The 7,428-nt window shown below is 41.5% G+C and overlaps 1 pseudogene; it reads left to right on the top strand.

The window, feature by feature from the left end:
* Positions 1 to 614: 614 nt before the first annotated feature.
* LOC144826127 (G2/mitotic-specific cyclin-B2 pseudogene) lies at positions 615 to 7,039 on the top strand (annotated as a pseudogene).
* The last annotated feature ends 389 nt before the right edge of the window (positions 7,040 to 7,428 follow it).

Genomic DNA, 7,428 nt, shown 5'->3' with positions numbered 1-7,428 from the left:
GTACCGGTGCTACTGCAAGCAAGGATGAAACACCATAAAACATCTTGCCCCCTGCACCATACCGATCAATATGATGGTTGGGAAAGGTCAGAGGGTCTCCATTCCTCTGGAATAAACATACCACAACACATCAGGATAACTGAACGGAGGCACACTCCAGTAGTCAACCAAAAATCACAGCAAGGTTCCAGCTGCTGAAATAAGCAAGCGCTGCCATCTTCTCAAGCATCAAAAACATTGCAGGGTTGCCTGTGCCTTTAAGTCCCATAGTAGTCCATAAACTTGCAAGCTCTCAAAGTCAGCACTTATCATTAAACTTGACCCCCTATTCCTTAGATTACCATCAGAAAATGTCAGATGATACTGACAGGGTCAGCCCAGCAAGTGGGACACCAAAGCCAGAAGATGATCCCCCTAGTATGACTGCAGACTGGGAAGAGGATGGCCTGAATCATCCTGATAGAATAGATATCAGGATCACTCTGTAGTAGACCAAAGAACGAGAAGCTTCAACACCATCTAGGGCACAACCCCAGAAAGCTGAACAAGAGAGAGCTCAAAACAACTAGGTGTGGTCCCCTATGCTGAGATCTCTTCAACCAATGGTAGACACAATGAACTACCACTCAGCTAAAATGGATATACAGGTTGCACTATTGAACATGCTGACATTGCACATACCCGACATCGATGGGAAAATCACCGACCTGAACAAGCTCATCATAAGGAATCAAGAGGACACCATGGAGATAACACCTACCTGCACATGCTCACCCATCTTGGAGAAACTCATTATAATTCCTGCTACTTTGGGTGCACTTTTTGAGGATCTGAAGGTAGCCATCAAGCACCGTACAATCCCTGGCCTCAATTCTACCCAAATCAGCCTTTTTTAGGCCAAGGCCGAGGGCGATCCCACGGACAGAGGAGAGGGCAGCAGGCGCAGGTACATTGGAGTCCACCTCCATCGCCCCAGATCATGCACAGGGCAAGGAAAGGTGTCCAGCAACAACCAGGGACCAGCACAGAGATGATAAATTAGTGGTGAATCTGAGTGACCATACGCTGACAAGTGATGAAAAAATGGTACTTAACTGAGGACTAGGTTTCGTCCCTACCAATAATGGGGACCCTTTCCTCATTCAGTGTGAGTTAGCTCAATTTTTTAGGAAGATACGTCTACATTTCTTTTTTTAAAACAAAGATGGAGACAACACCACTCGTGATACTGAAGACATCAACAGTGGCCTTAAATTGAAGTCTACCTTTAGTCCACCTAGTCACTCGGTTCCTGACCAAGTTTTGACTTTCGAAAAAGCAGTCAAACATGACATTTCAATGATTGATACAACATCTAATCATCAATTCCAGAACCTTCCATGAAGAGAAAAGAAAGCTCTTGAATCACTTTCAAAGAATCCATCGATCATTATAAAACCGACTGACAAGGGCGGTGCAATAGTCATAAAGAACACCGTTGACAACCGCCGCGAGTGCCTCAGGCAACTTACTGATACCCGATTTTACCAACAGTTAACAACTGACCCCACAGAAAGATTAAGCAAAGAAACTGGGGAACTTGTGGAAGAAGCCAAGAATGAAGGTTGGGTGACAGCACAAGAGGCCTCTTTTCTTGCTACTCCAAACACGGTGATGCCTTCATTTTACGCTTTACCGAAGATCCATAAAGTACAAAGGCCACAACCCGGAAGGCCTATTATCTGGGGAACACATTCTTTGCTGGAACCATTATCCACTTTTGTGGATCATTTTTTGCGACCACTAGTTAAAGAAATGCCTACGTATCTCCAAGATACAAAGAACATCTTAACCCCTTCCACGCTCATGACGAGCTGGGCTCGTCATGCAGTAGCCTCCTGCTACACTGATGACGAGCCCAGCTTGTCATGAATAATGATGTTCCTGGATTTCCAGCACAGGGGAAAAATCCCCATAGCGTTCAAGTGGTTAAGATTGTTTCCCGACATTGAATTTGATGTGTCAACTGATTTCCTTGTCTCCTTTGACATTGAATCGTTGTACACATGCATTCCTCAACTTGAGAGCCTAGATGCCATTAGGTCACTGCTGGACAACAAACAAATGTAGACTATTACAAGGGTCCATTTCATCATGGAGTGCGCCAGGTTAGCTACGATTTAGAACTGCTTCAAATTTGAAGATAAAATCTTTCTTCAAACGTCGGGTACATCAATGGGGAGCGTTTTCGCCCCAGACTAGCTAACCTGTGTGTTCACCTTTTTGAACAACAACACGTATTAACGGTTGACAATCCCTACTATGAATGGTTTGTAACATGGAAACGATATATTGATGATATTTTCGCTATCTGGAGGGGTGATGTCAGTTCTATTGATGCGTTCCATACCCGACTGAACACAAGAAACGAGTTCTTGAAATTCACTGCTGAATACAGCAAAGACCAATTGGCTTTCTTGGATCTGCGGATTTTTTCATCCTCAATGGGTCTAGGTAGTGAACTTTACACCAAACCAATGTCAAGTACCTCCTTATTGACATTCGAGAGTTTCCACCCTAAATATTTACGCATGAATTTACCATTTGGACAATTCCTCAGGATTCATAGGAATTGTTCTTCAAAGGAAAGTTATGAACATCATGCAAATAATCTGTCTCGGAAGCTACAGGAGAGACACTACCCAAGAAACGAGCTACCAGTAACAATCGTGTAGCTTTGTTAGAGCCCCCTGTATTAAAACCACCTATGACCAGATTAACCTGTGTCAACACTTACAGCACTCTATCAACAACAATTCAGAAATGTATATGCAAACACTAATGTATTTTGAATGTTAGGCAAACAACAGTCGAATTGCCTTTGTTCTCCTTCAAAAGGAGTTCCAATTTACGTGAGTGTCTAGTCCATACCAGACCCTGAGTAAAAAATCGGAAACAACAAGAAACTTTATGGGGTCTGCCGCCTGTACAAGGACATCACCCATGTGGGACCTGGTCTGTATGTCCACAAATGGAGTATACCACAGAAGTGGACATAGGGACTGTTAGAACTTAGTGGCAAAAAACATACCAACTGCAACAGCAAAAATGTAATTTACCTTATAAGCTGTCCATGCCATTTGAAATATGTCGGTATGACAACCCGCAAGGTGAAACAATGCATATTAGAACACAAAAGCATGAATTGGTGCAAGAATCAATCAACCAGATTAACGAGCCACTTCCTAGAGAAACAGCATAAAGCAGACGATCTTATGTGGACAGTGTTAGAACAACCTTTTATTCCCATACTACGTGTACACCCAACATATAGTGCTGTTAATAATGAATGTAAATAACACACTGCATTGCCCATGCGTAGTTATGAAAGCGCAGTCGTGAAATATATGAAACTAAATATTTTCCACTATTACTCAGGGCAGGACAATGCGCAACAGATATAGCTCAATATGTGAAATAAAGTGAGTTACACATATTCATAAAGTGACAACGCGCCTTGAATCTTGTGTGATTGGTGAAAGTAGCGAGCAACATTATTTATTTTTATCTTTATTTTTAATATGGCCGACTAAATTTCCCATCAACACTCAAATAGTGATGGAATAGGACATGAGTGCGTTCGAACAAGAAAAGTATGGCTCCTTCCACGATTGGCTAAAGGATTGTAGTCATAGCCTGTAACGTGACAACGTGCCTCAAATGTTGCGCAATTGGTTAAGGGAGCGAGTAATTTAAATTTTTCGGCAGCAGACTACATTTCCCATTAACACTCTGTTAGTGACGAAATGGGACTCGCATCGCGTTCGAAGAGGGAATGCATTGCTGCTTCAATGATTGGCTGAAAGATTGTAGTCACAACTTGCAAAGAACTGCATTGACCATTGTTGTAGGACACATTGAGTACGCGACGAGACCAGCATAGCCAGCTGTGCTCACTTACAACAATTAAGTGAGTATAAATAACGCATGCTCCCTCACGTCAGTACCGCTTGGGACAGCCAGAAGACCATCCAGGGTACCGACGGAGAGGTGAGTCAGGGATTTAATTTAATTTTACTAAATTTAATGTTGAGCAATAGATTCTTTGGCATACTTTTGACCAGCAAATTCTATCCGGTACTCTTGAGGCATTAGGCTTGACAAACACGGGCATTTTTGACAGCACTATTACATTTGTGCCTTGACTTTAAACAAACACAGTAGGGTAGTTCACTAACCACTGAGGCATTTGGCTTGATAAACATGGGCATTTTGATAGCACTATTACATTTGTGCTTTGACTTTAAATAAATATAGTGGGGCAGTTTACTAACCATTGAGTTGTGACAGAAGAGGGCAACATACTGTGTTGCAACACTGTTAAGCACAAGTTTGTGAACCTTTTGTATTATTAGCTCTACATCATGTCATATCAATTGGATTATTTCGATAGCAGCACTGTGAGTGGCCTCATATTGCAATACATACCACGGTGTTGACAGAACCAGTAAAATGCAAAAGAAGAAGGCACTATATTTCGAATACTTTTTTTTTCTTTTCTTATTCAGATTGTTAGTGAGTTGATTTAATAGGGAGTCACATAGAGTTTTGGTGTATTGATTTAATTCCGTGAATCTAGAATTTATTTTTACTCCCTACAGAGTGGTGCCTCACACCCTGAGCTGTTACCAGGAGTGGTGCGGAGTTCGCGCGTACACGAACGGGTAAGAAATTGAAACTTTGATAAATGTATCTTGACAAACAACATTTTTATTAATGTTAATAAGCTGTATATGTTCCTCTAGGGATACAAATGTGATCCTAACAAATACTAATGTGATTTAGGTATGAACAATGAATAGAACATCACTGTGTTCATTCTTTTCTAGGTGACAAGACAAAACCCCGTAGATCCTTCACAATGAAGACCACAGGTGAATGTAGGTTGTACCGTTCCATTTACGTTTTATAACTGTCATTTTTATAATTTTCACATTTTTACAGTAGCATTTCCATTCTGGTCCTGAGGAAGGCCAAGATACGATTGTTATGGCCGAAACATGTAGACCCTCTTTCTAGACCTATTCGATCGTTAATATTTTCAAATCGCGTTTGCACTGCTTTTATTGTTTGACACCAAGTGATAACCATTAAACATTTTTTCCGCGTGGTAGTCAATTTTACTATCACTATAACAATTATTTTTTGTTGGCACTGCAAACACTTTATCTCATACTAATTCATTCATGCTTCAGTGATCTTAGGAGATCATACTCTTTTAAAACATCTGTGAGCTCCCCCTTCATAGTGAAGGGGTCGCAGCCCTTGGTTGCACAGTGTAGCTTGCTCCAGCTTCATATTAATTGGGACAGAAGATTTAAATATGAAATTGCTGGTCAGGCCAATGAAAAAAAAAATCTAGATTCACAGGAACACGGGCAACAATAGACCTTGGGAAGAAGGACAAATGGGGACTCAACGTACTCTGCAATTTAGAGCGCCAGGGCCTACAGGTCCTCAATGGCTGATTTCCAGACAATACTACACCTGCACTATCCTTCCACTCCACCAATGGAAACTCCTTAATTGACTACACATTGGCTTCTTTCCCCCTGCTAAAACACATTCACTCATTTAAAATTGGCGCAAGATCTGACAGCGATCACCTGCCTCAGGAGTTAGAACTGGCCATCATGCTGAGAGAGAATACACATACCTTAGAAGCTGACTGTTCATCATACATGAAGGATCTAAAGAGTGTAAAATGGACCCCAAGAACACTAGAATCATTGGCTCAAAATGCAGAATATCATTTACAAATCAGAATGATAAGAAGCAACTACGCTAAGGACAACTGGGAAGCATTTACAGACTCTCGCAAAACAATATACTTCAAGAGTATAACCAACTAGGGCACCCTCATGGGCTTATCAAGGGATCAGCCACAATTGTTATACAAGAGGGGCAATAAATGAACTAAAATACAAAGTCAACAAGGCTCTGCAGGCAGTGAGGAAATCCCCAAACAAAGCTACCTTAATATCGGATCTAAGGAGCTCAAAAAAAGATCTAAGCCTGGTGATATGGAAAGAAAGGAAACAAACTGCAGAAGTCTTTTGGGTCAAATTATTTTGGGACATTAAGCACTACAACTCCACCTCTTCCTGGAAAACGGTGAATGAAAATCCATTAAAGCACCGCTTGGACTCAAACCTCTGAGGAATCCTGGGCCAATTTCTTGTATGCCCATTTTAATGCACACAAGCATAGAGCTAGCATGGACAGCAACAGGCATGTCCTACCTAAGGGCTATGACAACTTAAACATCATCTATGAACATGCTGAGCAGGAAGACAATAGCGTGCATCAAATCATTGCTGATTTGATCCAGAGGTAGATTTCTAAGGGTTGAACTGCCGGGGCGCTTGAGTGCTATCCTGACTGACTGGCATGTTCAAGCTAATTCCAAGTTTCAGCTTCTTCAGGACACACTATTAGATCCTTTTTTGCAAATTTAGCCAGTTTCCAGAAACAAGCTTTAGCTGGTGAGAGTGTCTCCCCTACTCTTGGCAGCAAAGTACGAAGGAATCTCTGCTCCCGAGGTTAGGGACTTAGTGTACGTAACGGACAACACATATTCCAATGCTCAGATCCTGGATATGGAGATGCTTATACTACGAGAGCTAAACTTTAGTCTGGGGCGACCACTGCCAATCCACTTCTTGCGAAGAGCTTCCAAAGCTGGCAGAGCTGATGCTATATAAAACATGCTGGCAATTTACCTGATGGAGTCAGTGTTGATAGACTATGATATGGCACATTTTTGTCCTTCAGAAGTTGCTGCAGCAGTTTTATTTCTGTCTCAGACGGAGGAAGGCCTGTTGCTGGTCATTAAACATATGGCAAAGAATGCAGTTTGAGTGATTTACAACCTGACAAAACATGTTGCTACGAAGAGGAAATATGCAGTAAGTAAACTAAACAAATTAGGACAATCCCGCAGCTGAGGTCTCGACTTGTTGAGAACTTGTATACCTTATTGAAAGAAGACGACTCATAGGTGTGCAGTCTCTGTCTGCTACTTTGCACTTTTACTTTGATGCTGCTTATATACATTAATTGCAATGTAACCTAATTGTTTCAAAATGTATATTGTACCTGCAGAAATAAAGAAATTTAATAAACCAAAATAAAGATTGCACACAAATACATGGGTAAGAATCAAATTGAGGAAAAGAGCAAACTTATCAAGGGCAATACCCACAAATCAGGGTCTCAAATAGTAGTGTATTTTGGCATCAACACCTTTCAACCTGTTCCTAGCAGACCTACCTCTGGCCCTGACTCGTGTCAATCCAATGCGCCAAAATGTGGCTCAGTACAGCTATCCAACCTCCTGTGCACTGGTTATCTGATATTGATCACTCAGAAAAGATAAGTCTGCCGCGT

Source organism: Lissotriton helveticus, chromosome 3_2, assembly GCF_964261635.1.
Source record: "Lissotriton helveticus chromosome 3_2, aLisHel1.1, whole genome shotgun sequence".
NCBI lineage: Eukaryota > Metazoa > Chordata > Amphibia > Caudata > Salamandridae > Lissotriton > Lissotriton helveticus.
The sequence above is the reverse complement of the archived record's forward strand: the minus strand, read 5'-3'. Positions and strand labels throughout refer to the sequence as shown.